This window comes from Procambarus clarkii, chromosome 33 (assembly GCF_040958095.1).
Source record: "Procambarus clarkii isolate CNS0578487 chromosome 33, FALCON_Pclarkii_2.0, whole genome shotgun sequence".
NCBI classification, from domain to species: domain Eukaryota; kingdom Metazoa; phylum Arthropoda; class Malacostraca; order Decapoda; family Cambaridae; genus Procambarus; species Procambarus clarkii.
The window spans coordinates 4,946,835-4,966,047 of NC_091182.1; positions in this window are offsets into that span (position 1 = coordinate 4,946,835).

Genomic DNA, 19,213 nt, shown 5'->3' on the forward strand with positions numbered 1-19,213 from the left:
CTGTTATACACCATAGAGAGTGGCACACTTAGTGCTTCTGGACCTTCTTTTAGTATCAACGGTGAGATTCTTTCAGGCGAAACAGCCTTTGCCACATTCAGCTCCATCAGATTCCTTTTGACCTCATCTCTGGTGAGGTCAAAATCCTCCAAGGTTGCTTGGTTTGCCTCCTCCTCATTTAACGCAGGGGCTTCTCCTTGTTCTTTTGTGAAGACCTCCTGGAATCTCTTGTTGAGTTCTTCACACGCCACCTTGTCATTCTCTGTATCTGTGTATCTATTCTCCTCTTTTATCAGTTTCATTACTTGTTCCTTCGGCACTGTTTTCCTCCTGATATGGATGTGGAGCAGCCTTGGTTGGGTCTTAACTTTACTCGCGATGTCATTTTCATACTATCTGCTTCTCTCCTCATTCTGAGGTACTCATTTCTTGCCCTCTGGTATCTCTCCCTGCTCTCTGGCGTTCTGCTTTTCCTGTAGTTTCTCCATGTTATTTTCTCAATTGCTTTGCTTCCTTACATTCCTGGTTGAACCATGGATTCTTCTGTTGTTTTTCGCTTTTCTCCTTTTGGACTGGGATAAATCTATCTGCAGCGTCCTGGCATTTCTGGGTGACATAGTCCATCATATCCTGTACAGTCTTCTCTCCGAGTTCTGTTTTCCATGGTATTCCCCTTTGGAAGTTCCTCATCTCATCATACTTTCTACTTCGGTAATTCAGTCTTGCCCCTTCCCATCCCATCCTTGGATAAGTTATCCCTATCTCCACAAGATAATCAAATGTCAATTCACTGTGGTCACTTATTTCAATGGGGGATTCAAATTTGCCTTCTCTTATTTCCAATTCATTCAAGGTGAATATCAGGTCGAGTCTAGCTGGTTCGTCATTGCCTCTCATTCTTGTGGGTTCCCTGATATGTTGGCTCAGAAAGTTACTTGTTGCCACTTCCAAGAGTTTAGGTCTCCATGTATCTGCACCTCCATGTGGGTCCCCATTCTCCCAGTCTATCTTTCCACTGTTGAAATCGCTCATGATTAAGGGTCTGGAGCCATTCCTGCAGGCGACTGAAGCTGCTCTCTCTATTATATTATTAGTTGCCATGTTGTTCCTATCAAACTCCTGTCTGGGTCTTCTGTCATTTAGGGGAGGGTTGTAAATGACTGCCACTATTATCTTAGGTCCACCCATTGTCATAGTTCGTGTTATGTAATTTCTGAATCCGTCCCAGCCCGTAATTTCCATCTTGTCAAAGCTCCAGCCACTCCTCCACCACCTCTTCCTTCTCTTTCTTTCTATTACTATACAGTAGTCCTTTAGAAACAGCGTCTTTTATGACTCCTGACAATTTTATTTCCGAGAGTCCTATTACATATTTTTATTTGTAAATGATTGTATATATATATGTACCTATATATGTAAACATCATTGTGAAAATAGCTTCAAAAGATTGTTACTTGCTTAGAAGGTAATTATCAAAAGAATGCACCAAACCGGAGAAGTAGCATCATCAAATGTTCGGAATGACCAAAGGGCACTAAATATCACCATGGATGCTAATATGAGAACAGAAACACATAAGGCGAATGATATCAATAGTATCCGATTCACCAAGAATTCGGTAGGGAGACAAGTGACCTCAGGGGATGGTCGGAAAGCAAGACATGCACATCCTGGAAGACAAGGATTTCAACAAGGATATGCACAACTGTAAGAGGGATAATGTAGTTAAGACAATAAGGAGAAGGGCGGCATTCCATTAATTAAGTATCCGTGAGTTAAGCGTGTATGGCGAATACGCAACCATGCCAGTGCTATTTCCCACCGCCAGTTACGATGGTAGGAGGAAGGCCACAGGGACACACTACTCTTAAGAGTACGCAGTTAGTTGCCAGTAACAGAAGACCAACAACCCTGCTAACAGGCAATGATGGAGGAATGAATAACTGGGTAAATTCAGAATATGGAATACCTTTACGAGAGATGGGACAAGTGCAGATAGCTTCCTTAGCGGCAGCATCCACACGCTCATTTAAAGTGACACCAATATGGCTGGGAACCCAGCAAAACTCAACTGTCTTAAATCTGCTGGAGATAAGAAACAGCCAATGCTGAATCTCGGCTACCATTGTATGGACTGGATTAAAGGACTCCAGAGCCATGAGGGCACTGTGAGAGTCAATTACAACCACAAAGGAGGATTGACAGCAAGAAAGTAGAAGACGAGGAGCATAGAGAATATCATAAAGTTCTGCCGTGAAGGTGCAAGTATCCGGAGGCAGGCGTCATGAATTGGTGTTGTCAGGGAAAACCAATAGTAGCCTACACCGTCTGCAGACTTAGACCCATCGGTGAGGATGGGAGCAGGAGTGTGAAGAAAGGTGTTCAAGGAAAAGGCGTTTCAGAACTGTAGGAGGGGTAAAAGCTTTAGTGATATGGGTCAGGGATTTACAATAATTAGGAAGAGGAACCCTCCACTGGGGAAAGGACGGAACAATATGAGGAGAAATATTATTAATACTAACCGAAAGAGAATGTTGTAGGCGAGACAACCGGACAGAAAGAAGGTTGTGGTGAAGGGGAACAAGTACTATAGGGGTGGGGGGAGAAGTCAAAGCACGACACAGGCAAGAGTGAGGGTATTGCCAGGCCCGTGCAAGGAAGCGAAGACAGTAGCGATCTCGGCGGTCCTGGAGATATAGGAGGCCAGTGTCAACGTACAAGCTGAGGGTAGGAGTCAAACGAAAGACACCAGAGCTGAGGCGCAACCCAGTATGGTGCAAAGGATCAAGACGGCGAAGAACAGAAGAAGCAGAGGAGTAAGCAGGGCAACTGTAATCGAGCTTAGACAGTACGAGAGAGGAATGCAAAGAGAGGAGTGTGCACCTATCCGCTCCCCGAGAAGTATGGGACAAAACCTTAAGTAGATTAAGCGCCTTTGAGCATTCAACTCGGAGGTGAGAGATATGGGGTGACCAAGACAAACGAGTGTCAAAGATTAACCCTAAAAGCTTAGCAGAATCTTCGTACACAAGAGGGGGATTAACCATAAAGCAACAAAGAGGGACGAAAAACGACATGCTTCCGAGTAAGTCATAGCACAAGTCTTGGTTGCAGAGAACTTGAAACCATGATTGGTGGCCCAAGACGACACAAAATCTATCGCAAGTTGAAGCTACCATTGAAGGTGAGGCGAATCATCACCTCTGCAGCAAAGATTAAGATCATTTACAGAGAACGGAGAAGACGCCAGAAGGAAGGGATGAAAGACGACCATTGAGGGTAACTAGAAAAATAGTAGTGCTTAGAACACTGCTTTGAGGTACACCTTCGAATTGCTGAAAAGAGGCAGAGAGAGTGGTACCAAGCCTCAATTTACAGGAACGACGAGAGAGGAAATTTTGGAGGAAGAGAGGGAGATTACCACAATGGCCAAAAGAATGAAGTTGGCACAGAATATGATATCTCCAGGCGGTGTCCTAAGCCTTCTCTAGGTCAAAAAGGACGGCAACAACTGAGGTCGTCGCAGCAAAATCAGTACTAATGTAGACTTCCAAGTTCACCTCGACATCTGTTGTGCTACGGCGCTTGCGAAAACCAAATTGAGAAGGAGAGAGGTGGTGATAGTGTACTAAGAACCACATCAGACGAACGTTAACCATACGTTCAAAGAGTTTGTAGACAACTCGTCAGGGCAATAGGGCAGAGGTCCTTAAGGGATGTCCCAAGAGACCCTGGTTTCCGAACAGGGAGAGCAACGACATCGAGCCAGTCCTCATGGACTGACGACGACTCCTAGACCCGATTATACAGACTCAGTAAAACCGAGACGTGCACGGAGGAAGATGGGGAAGTAATGAATGCTATCGGAGCCCGCTGCCATAAAGCCGCAGAGGTCCAGGGCAGACTGAAGTTCAGAGAGAGAGAAGGGATCGTTATTGGGAAGGTTGAGATGGGTGCAGAAATTTAAAGGATGAGATTCATAAACAGGCTTAAGAAAAAGGAAAGAGTCAGGAAAATGGAACCCAGTTCGGTCACGACCAGCAACGGGTCCGCCATAAGAGTATCACAGAGGTGAAGGACCAGCGAGACATCTGTAACGAACTTACCCGCTATCTTCCGGATACGCTTTCAGATCTGCGGCGGAGGAGTTTCGGACGTAATGGAGGAAACATAAGACTTCCAACACTCACGTTTAGCTGTATGGATAGTCTTAGAGGCCACTGCACTCGCCTTCCGAAACAAAAGAAAAGAATCAGCCGTCTGCCAGCGGAGATGTCTCTTCCAGGCTGCATGCTTACAGCGGACAGCCCGAGCACAGTCCACATTCCACCAGAGAACGCATTTCCATGTTCCCCGAGAGGTAGAGCGGAGGGCAGCGTCGAACACGGTGTCATGAAAAAGGAGGAGGACACGAGGAAGAGGCAGAATGGAAAGGTCGGAGAGAGTAGCACGGAGGGTAAATAGGCTCCAGTCAGCCTCGGCAAACTGCCACCTAGGGAAGGAGAGGGGAGGGTGAAAAGAGAAAAATATAACAAGGATGGGGAAAATGGTCACTGCCATGGAGGTCATCAAGAACCCGCCTCGTGAAATCCAAGTAAAGAGACGAAGAGCAAAGAAAAAGATCAAGACAGGAAAGGGTTCCAGTCCGAGAGTCCAAATGAGTTAGCTGACCAGAATTCAAAAGAGAGAGGGAAGAATAGAGGACGAACGGTTCGAGAAGGCGATTCTGGGTGTTTGTCAGAACATCACCCCAGGGGGTATGTCGACAATTTAAATCCCTCAGCAGGAGCACAGGCTCTAGCAAAGACTCCAGTAGGTGTTTAAGATCAAGAAGAGAAAGCGGGACATTTGACAGGAGATAAATGGAACAAACCGTGTACCATTTACTCACGAAGACACGGGCAGCAGAACATTGGAGAGGCGGCGGAAAAAGGAGGGGGTCAAAGGGAACATCAGAACGAATCAAGAGAGCAGTAGAGTTATGGATCCCCACAAAAGCGGGAGATGGGGGGGGGGGAGGGGAGAGAAAGGAATAGCTACGAAAGCGACCAGGACGAGCTCCATGCAACGGCTCCTGGAGACAGACACTCAGGGGCGAAAACTTCAAAATCAGAAGTTGCAGTTCATGGATATTGGGCATAATGTCCACGAATATTTCATTGAAGAATAGACATCGATGAAGAGAGAATGGACAGCAACAGAGTACAATGAGGAAACAAAGGAAGAAAAAAAGAACACTACATGCTAAGTAAGCTCAGGATCAGGGTCAGCGAAGTCATGGTTAGGGGGTATGGGTAAACTGAATAAGGATGGAGGGAAGGGAGTGGTAGGATATACCAAAGGCGGATGGGCAGGGTCCGGAGAAGGAGACAACAGAGAGGGGCAGTCAAGGACAGCAAGAGGAGGAAGGGCAGAAACCGGGGGGAGTACCTCATTAAGGGCAGAAACCGAGAGGGAAGCAGGAGCCAAAGAAACCTCCATAACAGGAACAGGAGGCCCGACCACCGAAATGGTATGGGACGGAACGATGGAGTCAGAGGGTGGGGGACGAGGAAGAAAGGGATGCCTTCTTACCGCCGGGGAGGAGGGAGGAGAGGAGCCAGGCTTACTTTTCTGACTCAAAGAGAGAGGTGTTCCATCAACAACAGAGGCGGTGAGCTTGTCCGGATCTAAAGCCTGGAAACGATAGTGATACTGAGGAAGGTGGGAAGGCCGAGGAGAGGAAGAGCGCAACACGCAAACGTAAGAGACACCAGAGAAAGGGGGGGGGGGAAACGGCAAACTTGGCGCCTCGCCTCATGAAAAGACAAACGCTCCCGGTGTTTCAAGTTCGGGACGACTGCCTTAAGTTGGTAGTGGATACACGCGCGGGAGAAGGTAGGGTGGGCCTCACCATAATTGAGGCAGCGAGCCTGGGGAGAAATGCACTCCAACTTAGAGTGACCCTCGTCCCCACACACAGGACAGAGAAAGACAGTACCGGAGCAGTGGAGGGCTTCATGCCTAAACCTCCAGCACTTATTACATAGCCGAGGAGAGAGACTGTACTTCTGGACAGATAGCCTGGCACCAGAAAGAATGACAGAGGCCAGAAGTGTGGGGAAATCTGGCTCTAGTTTAACACTAATAAAATGTATAATTCTATAAATGCAAAGCAATGATTAAATCTAAGATAGCTCGAAGGACCAGAATACATTATTAAATGAGAGAATCAGTGACTTATGGATCTCTATGATTATATGTGAATAAATTCTATTAAGCAATAACTGTAAATTCTATTCATGTTAGAACCACCTTCCTATGACACTTTAGGGGGGGGGGGGTCTTCTTTGAGGTTAGTCTGTGTGTGTAACATATATTATGTAATAATAATACTGATAATATGTCACCATTGTGACATATTATCTGGTGCTGCTGGTGATTTTTGGAAGAGAAGCTTCCACCATTTGATCGCACCTTGCATATACATTAACTGAGATAATAAAGCCGATCGCTGTAGTAATCTGAAACTGCTGATAATATGAGTCGTCACTCTTGTGATTTTTAACATGTTTACACACTAGGTTACTTTTAACATACGTCAAGATACCGACATCATATGAACCAACATTTGAGAAAACTACATAGCCTGAGAGTTTGGGTGGGGTTTTATTTTTTGTGGTTGCAGTGTATGATTTCTGCAGGCACAGTACATCAATGTTGTTGGTAACAGCGTACATCATTAGATCAAACAGCCTCCTTCACACGCTTCTCACATTCCACGTGAGAAATTTAAGAGTGAGTTGGTTGTGGGTAATTGTATTCATAAACCTGACGAAGAGAAGCGTTTACAAGGTTCACAACTGCAGACTATTGTGTTCAAGTGACAATTGTTGACAGTCATCAATGGCAAAGAGGTCTTTCATCTGTTTCAAGGTCAGCTGGTTGCCTGCACCTTTCCTAGCTTGTACAATCATTTCATGTTCATCAGGATTCATAGGGACACAAGCGGTATTGTTTGGAAAGAGTTCTTGAACGCATTTGCTAATTACAGTTAAGACACTCGGTTTTTCATATGTTTCACTCGCCACAGCGGTACTTACAGCACTGGAGGTGAAGTCAATACTTGCTTGAGACGTGTCAACACTTACATCACTGGAAGGCATTTCACTAGAGACTTGGACGTTCACTTCACTCCTCGGGATGTCGAGAGGATCGCTTGAATACTGTCTCAGGTTGTCCATGTGGATCTTAGCATAAATGCTGATGAGACCATTTTCAATCTTCGTGATTGTTTCTTGGAGCTTATTGACTGTAATTTCTATTTTACTCATGCGAGCTGGAAGTTCTAACACCTCCCTCTGTAGGCTGGCGTCAGGCTTCCCAGGTAGGCGAGGGAAGGTTGAAAGGCTGTTGGTGTCAGGAACGGTCATCCCGAGCTGTGCCAGGCTTGTGTAGTGGTGGGATCATCCCGGATGGAGGGGTTGACTGGGGAGGTGGGAGGGCTGCCCCACTGTGCTGTGCGGGGGAGGCCGCTTGTCACAGTCCTTGTGCCAGGCGATCACACCCTCCCACAACCACCTGGAACACTTGTGCTTGGTGGCTGAGGATGTGGTCTCATCGGTCCCAAGGGCGTGGTCTTTATTGGGGCATTCTTTAGTGAGATGATTGTCTGCACAGAAGGCACAGGTCACTGAAGATTGACAGTGCTTGACTATGTGACCAAAGTGTTGACAAGTAAAACACATGACAGCCGAGGACATCCAGGACGTTATGGGACAGGCTGGTCAGTAAGGGCATAGGAACGTGTGATAACTGGAGGGCGGCGCCTCGTTGTCCCAGATGATGACAATCCTGTTTAGTGGCTTCCCTCCAGACTTGATGCGTCTTGCACTGTACACACCTGGTAGTTCTTTCGCATGGGCGATGTCAAGGTCATGAGGGTAGTATGTGACAAAATACTCTTTGTATCTTCTGGACCTCGCAGGAGTCTGCTGTACTGAATGAGATGCCACCCACTTGACCTTGGAGTAGGGCCAAGATGGAATTTTCTTTGGACCTAGCGACATAGGTGAAGGGTGGCGCGTGTCCATGGATTATATGGTCAATGGGGTCAACGAAAGCACCAGGGAGGTCACGTCTCATCCAAGAGTATCTCCCATCACTGGATCCATCAGATGGAAATACCAGCCAGACATTTATTACGGGGCACTAGAGTAGGTCGGGGTCCGCCCCCCCCCCCCTTTGTGGGGTTGACATCGGTAGTCTTGACAGAATTATTGGCTTTCGTTAACTGTTTCTCATTGCGTAAGGTATTCCGGCCTTTGTGTACAGTATAATTACCATCCGAGGCTGCTTCATTACTTGAGCTGGTGTCCTCCTCATACACGGCTGTAGTGGGATGGAGTACTTGGCCATACTGTACGCCAACGGGTTGGTGGCCGAAGTGTACGCAAATGCGTCTGAAGCATTTTGGGAAGGGTCACTGTGGGTGTCCCCAGAAGGCTGGAGGAAAGTGACCAAAGTTGCCAGAGTCACAACATGAAGTGACAAGACACGCCAGCTATCACAAAGTAGCACTTCAGGCTACAGCTTGAACCCAGAACAACAGCGGCTACTAATCATAGTGCAGAGACAATATGTATAGTTCAGACACCATACAAGCAAACGTAGGTGTATTCACGTTCAGCTGGCAACGCTGCTGTGGGTACTGCACTGGTAGTGTGGTTTTGACTGGAGTGGCAGGTGCTATGAGAGTGCCACAATGATACCTACTTTATCCACACACACACACACACACACACACACACACACACACACACACACACACACACACACACACACACACACACACACACACACACACACACACACACACACACACACACACACACACACACACACACACACACACACACACACACACACACACACACACACACACACACACAAACTTAGTCCTCTACACTGTATGTAACACTGCACTTGTACCACCAATCACTGAGACATCGGTATAGCGGTATGCGAGTCCGTTCGTGCCACCGTGTCCAGGCTGTACAAGGGAAATACAGCTTTAGGGAATGAGGCAATTGGGGCTAAAATTTCAGCGCCCAGGGTACCTACTTAGGAGTCTGACTGGGTGTGAGGTAAGGGGAGACAGGCACTTCCCCACTAATCAAGACGCCAATTCAAAAATATAGTCATTGTTTATCCAGATATCTGGTCAAATCGCACTGCTCACCACTTTGAAACCTAGGTGAAAGCTTCCAGTAAGTAAGTAAGTAATTATCAAAAGAAGGCACCAAACCGGGAAGGCTATGTAGCACCATCAAATGCGCAAAATAATCAAAGGGCACTAAATATCACCAAGGATGCCAATACGAGAATAAAAACCCCTAAGGCGAACGATATCAAAAGTATCCGAGTCACCAAGAATTCTATCGAGGGACAGGTGACCGCGAGGGGCGGTCAGAAAGCAAGACACACGCTCGTCCTGGAAGTCAGGACATTCAAGAAGGACATGCACGACCGTAAGAGGGACAATGCAACTAGGACAATAAGGAGCAGGGCGGCGCTCCATCAAGTGACCATGGGTTAAGCGAGTATGGCCAATACGCAACCTCGCCAGAGCTGTTTCCCACCGCCGGTTACGGTGGAAGGAGGACGGCCACGAGGAAACACAACATTTAAGAGTACGTAGCTTGTTACTAGTAACAGACAACCAAGAAGCCTGCCAACGGGTAAGGACTGAGGAATGGATAACCGGGTAAAAGTCGGAATATGGAATGCCTTTACGAGAGATGAGACAAGAGCGGACAGCTTCCTTGGCGGCAGCATCCGCACGCTCATTTAAAGACACACCAATATGGCTGGAAACCCAACAAAACTCAACCGACTTAAATTTACTGTGAACAAGAAACAGCCAATGCTGGATCTCGACAACTACTGGATGAACCGGATTAAAGGACCCGAGAGCCATGAGGGCACTACGAGAGTCAACAACAACTACAAAGGAAGACTGACAACGAGAAAGCAGGAGACGAAGAGCATAGAGAATAGCATAAAGTACCGCTGTAAAGATGCTAGTCTCCGAAGGTAAGCGACACATATAAGTGCGATCAGGAAAAACAACAGAGTAGCCAACACCGTCCGCTGACTTAGACCCATCGGTGAAGACAGAAACGGAGCGGGAGTGAGAAGAAAAGTGCTCGAGGAAAAGGCGTTTTAGAACAGTAGGAGGGGTAAAAGCTTTAGTGATACGGGTCAAGGATGTACAAAACCGCGGAAGAGGTACCCTCCACGGGGGCAAAAAAGGAACAACACGAGGAGAAACATCAGAAATACGAACGGAAAGAGAATCCTGTAGGCGAGATAAACGGACAGAAAGAGGGAGGTGGTGAAGAGGAACAGGAACCGCAGGAGGGGTAAAAGTTAAAGCACGACAGAGGCGAGAGGAAGGATGTTGCAAGGACCGCGCAAGATTGCGAAGACAGTAGCGATCACGGCGGTCCTGGAGAGATAAGAAGCCAGTGTCAACATACAAGCTAAGGATGGGAGTCGAACGAAAGGCACCAGAACTGAGGCGCAACCCAGTATGGTGCAAAGCATCAAGACGGCGAAGAGTAGAAGGAGAAGCAGACGAGTAAGCAGGGCAACCATAATCGAGCTTAGACAGGACGAGAGAGGAATGTAAAGCAAGGAGAGTGCGCCTATCGGCCCCCCAAGAAGTATGGGACAAGACCCGAAGGAGGGTAAGGGCCTTAGAGCACTCAACACGGAGGTAAGAGATATGGGGAGACCAAGACAAACGAGTGTCAAGGAATAACCCCAAAAGCTTTGCGGAATCTTTGTATTCAAGGGGATGACGATAAAGTGACAAAGAGGGACGAAGAACGACCCGTTTCTGCGCTAAAAGTCATGGCACAAGTTTTAGAAGTAGAGAACTTGAAGCCATGATCGGTAGCCCAAGACGACACGGCATCAATTGCAAGTTGAAGCCGGCGCTGAAGGAGAGGCGAATCATCACCCTGACAGCAAAGGGTAAGATCATCGACATAGAGGGCGGAGAAGACACCAGAAGGAAGAGAGGAAAGAAGACCATTGAGGGCAACCAGAAAGAGAGTAGTGCTCAGAACACTACCCTGGGGCACACCTTCGTATTGCTAAAAAGAGGCAGAGAGAGCGGTACCAAGGCGCACCCGAAAGGAACGACGAGAGAGGAAGCTGCGGAGAAAGAGAGGGGGATGACCACGAAGGCCAAAAGAATGAAGTTGAGATAGGATATGATAACGCCAAGTGGTGTCGTAAGCCTTTTCCAGGTCAAAAAGGACGGCAACAACGGTGGTCTTCGCAGCAAAAGCAGTACGAATATAGACCTCCAAGTTCACCAGGACATCTGTCGTGCTGCGGTACTTGCGGAAACCAAATTGAGAAGGGGAGAGGAGGTGATGGTGTTCCAGGAACCACATCAGACGAACGTTAACCATACGTTCAAAGAGTTTGCAGACACAACTTGTGAGAGCAATAGGGCGAAAGTCCTTAGGGGAAGTACCCAGAGACCCCGGTTTGCGAACAGGGAGGACAACGGCATCGAGCCAGTCCTCAGGGACTGACGACGACTCCCAGATCCGATTATACAGACTCAGTAAATACTGAGACGTGCACGGAGGGAGATGGCGAAGCATCTCATAATGAATACCATCGGAGCCCGCCGCCGTAGAACCGCAGAAGGCCAGGGCAGAACTAAGTTCAGAGAGAGAGAAGGGATCATTATAGGGAAGCTGAAGATGAGTGCAGAAATCCAAAGGACGAGACTCAAGGACAGGTTTACGAAGAAGGAAAGATTGGGGAAGATGAAGACCAGAGCTAACAGAAGAAAAGTGGGAACCCAATTCGGAAGCGACCTGCAACGGGTCCGCCACAAGAATATCATGGAGGTGAAGGACCGGTGAAACATCGGGAACGAACTTGCCCGCTATCTTGCGGATATGCTTCCAGATCTGGGTCAGAGGGGTTTCGGACGTAATTGTTGAGACATAAGATGCCCAACATTAACGTTTAGCCGTACGGATGGCCCTACGGGCCACCCCACTCGTTTTCCGAAAGAAAAGAAAAGAATCGGTCGTCTGCCTACAGCGGTGCCTCTTCCAGGCTGCACGCTTACAGCGGACAGCCCGAGCACAGTCCGCATTCCACCAGGGAACGCACTTCCGTGGACCCCGAGAGGAAACGCGAGGAATAGAGCGGAGGGCAGCGTTGAAGACAGTGTCATGAAAAAGGAGGAGAGCGCGAGAGAGAGGCAGAAGGGAGAGATCAGAGAGAGTAGCACTGAGGGTAAATAGGGTCCAGTCCGCCTTAGCAAACTGCCATCTAGGGAAAGAGAGGGAAGGGCGAAACAAGAAAAAGGAAACAAGGATGGGGAAATGATCACTTCCATGGAGGTCATCAAGAACCTGCCTGGTGAAATCCAAGTAAAGAGAAGAAGAGCAGAGAGAAAGATCAAGACAAGAAAGGGTGCGAGTCCGAGAGTCCAAATGAGTGGGCTCACCAGAATTCAGAAGAGACAAGGAATAAGAGAGAAACGGCTCAAGAAGGCGACCCCGGGTATTCGTCAGAGCGTCACCCCAAAGAGAATGACGACAATTGAAGTCACCCAGCAGGAGCACAGGCTCCGGCAAGGAGTCTAGGTGGTGTTTCAAATCAGAAAGAAAGAGCGGGACACTAGGGGGGAGATAAATGGAACAAACTGTGTACCATTTCCCCACAAAGACACGAGCAGCAGAACAATGGAGAGGCGAAGGAAAAAGTAAAGGAACAAAGGGAACATCAGCACGAATCAAATGAGCAGAAGAATTAGAAACCCCAGCAACGGCTGGCGGGGGGGGTAGAAAAAGGAATAGCCACGAAAACGACCAGGACGAGCACCAAGCATCGGCTCCTGGAGACAGACACAAAGGGGCGAAAAACGCGAAATCAGAAGTTGGAGTTCGAGGAAATTGGCGTAATAACCTCGAACGTTCCATTGAAGAATGGACAACGACGAGAAGAGAAAGGACAAAAACAGAGAACAAGGAAGAAACAAAGGCGAAAGAGCAACAGAGTACGTTAAAGAATATCAGGGTCGGGATCAGGGTCAGCAAAGTCAGGGTTAGGAGGCATGGGTAAACTGAGCAAAGACGGAGGGAAGGAAACGGGAGAACAGATCAGAGGTGGGTTGGCGGGGTATGGAGGAGGAGGAGGAGGAGGAGGAAGAGGAGGAGACAACGGAGAGGAGCAGTCAAGGACAGCAGCAGGAAGAGGGGGAGTAGAAAGAGGGGAGCGCACCCCAGCAAGAGCAGCAACCGAAAGGGAAGCAGGGGCCAAAGAAACCTCCATAGCAGGAACAGGGGGCGCAATCACTGAAACGGGAGGGGAAGGAGCAACAGAGCCAGAAGTAGGCGCTTAGGAAGAAAGCGAAGCCTTCTTACCCACCGGGGAGGAGGAAGGAGAGGAGCCAGGCTTACGCTTATGACTTAAAGAGACTGGTGTCCCAGCAACTACGTACCGGGCAACGGATTCCAGTGTCTCAACAGGAGAAGCTGAACGAGAGCACACACGACGGCCGTTAGGAGAGCGATGGACATCCGCCTGCACCGACAGGCGGCGGGGAGAGCCGATAGATGGAATAAGAGGACGGGAAGGAGGATCGGAGGGGGTCGAGGAAGAAGACACAGGAGACATGACAGACCGGGTAGAAAGAAGGGAAACCCCAGACAGAGGACCAGGAGGAAGACCCCTCAGGACAGAACACAATGGGACAGAGGAGTGGGCAGTGGGCGTATCAGGGTCCAAGGCCCGGAAACGGTTTTGAGTCTGAGGAAGGGGGGAAGGACGAGGAGAGGAAGAGCGCAACACGGGAGCATAAGAGATGTTAGTATAAGGCGGGAGCCGGCGAACCTGGCGCCTCGCCTCTGGAAAAGATAAACGCTCCCGGTGCTTCAGGTTGAGGACAGCTGCCTCAAGCTCGTAATGGACACAGGCACGGGAGAAGGTAGGATGGGCCTCACCGCAGTTGAGGCAGCGAGCTTGGGGAGAAGTGCACTACTACTTAGTGACCTTCACCCCCACACAAAGGACAGAGAGAGAGTGTCCCAGAGCAGCTTAGGGCACCATGCCCAAACCTCCAGCACTTGTTACAAAGTCGAGGAGAAGGAATATACTCCTGGACAGAGCACCTAGCACCAGCAAGAATGACAGAGGATGGAAGGGTCCTACCATCAAAGGTGATCTTCACAACGCGAAGGGGTTGATGGTGACGACCACGAGTAGGACGAGTAAACGAGTCAACCTGGAGGACAGAATGGCCCTGGGCATCAAGGATATGCCGAATATCATCGTGGCAATCCTGCAGATTCCGAACACCGGTTGCAACATGGGGTGGGAGGAGAATTGTGCCAACACTGGCATTCATCTGAACGTTCTTGGAGACCCGAACAGGGATCTCGCCAGGGCAAGATAAGGCAGCCAAGCGGGAAGTTGCATCCTGAGAAGGAGCAGCAACGACACGTGTATCGAGACGAGTGGAGTTGAAAGTAACAGACGCAACCACGGAATCTACAAGATGCCGATGGAGGGAGAAATCGCCAGGAGGCGCAGAATCAAGAGGGAGGAGATCAAAGTATTTGGCCCATGAAGCAGGACCAAACAAGGCCTGATACGCATCAGCACGGGAAGGAATCGAGCGAGTGCGGCTGGGGCGCGAACGGCGTTGAGAACCCCTAGAGAGAGAGGGATCAAAAGGCACAGTAGTCACAACGAGAGATTTAGCCGCACCAGGGGACGAAGTGGTCACCACCGGGGGCTGGAGGCTCGACCCAACCACAGAGGAGGGAGGGGAGCTGGGGGAAGAAGTCAGGACGGTCAAAGGAGGAGCAAGGTCGGGGCCCAACGCAGCGGGAGCTACAGAGCCTGGTCTTCCAATACAGGCCGACTCGGGGGCTTGGTCGCCCACCCCACGAGCCTGAGAGGGTACAACGGAAACATTCAACGACATAGAGACAAAGAGAAAGAAATTCATCTACGAATGTGCCCCCATACCCACCATGGAGCCACAATTAGAGGCAGGACACCCAACATGAAGCTATCGCAGATCATGCCGGGGCCCCCTTGGGGTGCGTCGTGAGTATACGCCCCACAAACGCCACCTTAAGAACCGTCAGTCCGTCGAGATCGGGTTCAGCGACGAAAGGGGGATTGACAAGAAAAGGTTCCCCTCGCTTGAGACGTTGGGTACTACAGTTCTACGGGTGCAAGAGTATGCCTCCTCAAGCACCCGGGCGTCAAAATAGAAGGAGTTCAAAGAAATAATCCAAAACAAGCAAAAGCTCAGCAGGAAACGACAAGCAGATAGGAGAAGAGGGGGGAGAAAAACGAAACATAAGGAAAAGGAAAAGCGATCCGGCACAATTAGAGAAGAGAGCAGCAGGAGTGCAAGGCCACAAAAGGGCAGAGGACTGCCCCACGGAGCATCACACTCCGGCAGCCGTCCACCAAGCCCCTTCACGATGCCAACGGGCCGGAGGGGGAAGCTTCCAGTAGTTAGATGGTATATATCACTGTTAGGTTGTGAACACCTTAAAGCCGCCTGTACCCATTTAGTAGTAAATCCATGTGGAGGGTAGGCCTACACGTCTACCTCACAACCAGGATAGCGAAGACACTGTTATTTAACTTTTTATTTTTATTAACACATTAGGTACATCTGCATTAGTGCAGCTACCCTAGACTATATGAAGTGGAGTACAGTGTGTCAAAAAAGCTAACTAGGTGATGCTAAAAAATCCCCATCACACAGGATGGTTAGTCATACAGAGGCATGTGATAAGCGCTCTGCACTGGCAGACTCCGGATGCATTTTGAGGATATCAATAACACAAGATTGAATAAGGTAGCAGTGGTAATACAAGTCCCCATCTCGCAGGATGGTTAGTCATACAGAGCAATGTGTTTAATAGCCTATAAATCCACAAATGCTGCTTAACTCTACGTTACCTACATATACACTTTCAACTTACAAATACTCCTCTTGCACACCTGTACCTATACTAACACATTTTACCTCCCCCGCGACCCACAACACCCCACAAGACCATGAGCGGGTGTGCGGAGACACCCTCTCGCGACCCACAACGTGCCACAAAACCACATGTGCGCGCTCCCGGGGACCCCACTCCCTGCACCTCATGAGACTAGAGCCATGTGCAACACCTGAGCAGGGGGCCCAATAGGCTCACCTGCTCAGTTGTTGCACACGGTTCTAGTCTCCATTTACCCTACTGTAATGGACCCCATACCCATCCTACGGGTGTTGGTGGACTCCATACCTATCCTACAGGGTGGTAGTGGGCCCCATACCCATCCTGTGGATGGTAGAGGACCCCATATCTATCCTATGGGGGGGTTGTGGGCCCCATACCCACCTCATGTTTGCCTCATTTACATTTATTGTATCACTAGCAATGATAAACTAAGGAAACATAATGGACACAACGAAAATAAAGATGAACCAAATGAGGAGAATAAGGATAAATTAGTGGAAAAGGTTGAGACTAGGAAAGAATCAAGTGTTGTGAAAATAGTTTGAACTTTAAATAAGACCATAAGAATAGAGGTACCTGCAGTTGTCCTATTGGCCCATATGAGGCAGGTCCTATTTACAACCACCCAATCCCACTCATATACATGTCCATCCAATGCTTAAAACATTCAAGGGACCCCACCTCCACCACGTTACACGGTAATGGGTTCCACATATCAACAACCTTGTTAGTGATCCAGTATTTACCCACATCTTTCCTAAATTTAAACTTATCCAATTTATACCCATTTTTTTGTGTTCTGTCGTGTGACGATAATTGCAACACCCTTCCAATATCCCTCTTGTTATGCCCATTCATCCACTTGTACACCTCTTTCATGACACCCCTAACTCTTCGCCTTTCTAGAGAATGAAATTTAAGCTTTGTCACTCGTTCTTCATGTGACAGGATTCTAATTTGAGGGATTAACTTTGTCATCCTACGCTGGACGTGTCCTAGTGAATTTATATCCATTCTATAGTATAACGACCAAAACTGAAATGCATAATCTAAATAGTGCCTAACCAGAGCAAGATATAGCTTAAGGATCACACCAGGTGTCTTAGTACTAATGCTATGATAAATAAATCCCAGTGTCCTATTTGCCTTATTACGAACATATATGCATTGATTTTTTTGTTTTAAATTCTTACTAATCATAACTCCCAGATCCTTTTCACAATCCAACTTTGTAATCTCAACACCATCTAGCTTGTATCTTGTAACTATCATCATTATCTAACCTCAAAACCTTACATTTGTCAGCATTAAACTGCATCTGCAAATCTTTCTACCATTTTAAAACCCTATTTAGATCGTTTTGAAGTGATAGTGAATCTTTTTCCATGTTTATTTCCCCTCCCGATTTTTGTATCATTGGCAAATATGCAAATATTGATGCTCAAACCTGAATCTAAATTATTTATATATATATATATTATGAATAACAGAGGCCCCCGGGACAGAGCATTCCACTTACAACATTTCCCACTCTGACTTACCCCCATTTATACTAACTCTGTTTCCTTTGGTACAGCCATACCCTAATCCAACTTAATATAGCACCCCCCAATACCATGAGCCTCTATCTTTTTAATCAGTCTTTTCCCTATCAACTTCCTCAACTATGCTGGAGTAAAATGATTCATTAAAAATTCATTAAAATTGCAAATTGCAATTTTAATGAATTGCAAATTCTTTTAAAGTGAATTCCCAATTTTAAAACCATGTTGTGATTCATTTATTAATTTATGTTTTTCAAGATGAAGACGAATGGTATTTGCAGTTATCGATTCAAGTAACGTTAGGCTAATTAGACAATAGTTTGACACAAGTTATCTATCTCCTTTCTTAAAAATTGGTACCACTAGCATAAGGGAATTCCATCTCCCAGGATACCACCGACCATTCAGAAAGGACAGAGCAACAAGAGCAGGCGAGGTGAAGCTATATGTGAACAGTACTTTTATGCAACCACCAATGAGGTACTGAACACAATGGGTTCCCTAGAGTAGGTATGGTGCAACATACAAACTCAAAATGGTAACAAAATGAGAGGTTGTATGCTACAGCGCTGACACAGCAGCAGAGGAAATGCGGATCTGCATAATGTGATCAATGCAGCATCTGAAATCCAAACCCTAATAATGGGGGGCTTTAACCACGTGGCCATAGATTGGATCAACTTAACATCTCAAGCAGAAGGTGAACAATTTCTCGACATTGTGCAGGTCTCCTTCCTCATACAACATGTGGTGGAGCCCACACGTGGTAATAGCATACTGGATCTTGTGTTAACAACAGAAGAGGACATGATTGATCAAATTCATGTTGGGGAAAAGCTAAACCCCTCGTGCGACCACCATATTTTAAGATGGACTAAGAACATAAAAACTCACATAAAGGTCAAAGATGATGAATTTGTAGATTACCATCGAGGTGACTAACAAGGAATGAGAGAGGAACTGCAAACCATCTCCTAGAGGAAGCTGATGGGCGAACATGGCACGGAAGCATCTTGGCAAAATTTCAAGATGGTCATCATGGAACTCATTTAAAAATATGTATCGAAAAGAAGAAAGACATGAAAAGGAACTAGATTGATGACACAGGTCGTAACTCGAGCATTGTAACCAAAAGGAACCTCTAGAGAATGCATATATCCTCGATGGACATCATTGATTATGAGTTCTACAAATGGGCACTAAACTCTGCCACTCAGAAAATCAGAGCAGTCAAAAGAAACTACGAAAGAAAACTTATCCAAAACTTAAAGAAAAATCCAAAATCGTTCTACGCCTATATAAGAAGTAAAACCAAAACAAAGGACTCAGTTGGACACTTAAACGATGAGACTATCCAAGCTATAATGGATGATAAATGGCCAGCAAACACACTAAATGATTATTTTACATCAGTGTTTACACTTGTAAGGCTGGATGACATCACATCACCCATACAAATGTTTGAAGGAGGGGAGAAGAACGAATTTAGGGATATACTCATAACATGCGAAATAATTAGAAAGAACATTGAAAAACTAAAAGACTCGAAAGCCCCCAGGTGTGGATGGAATCCAATCCAAAGTCTTGAAGGAACTGGCAGAAGTACTATGCCTA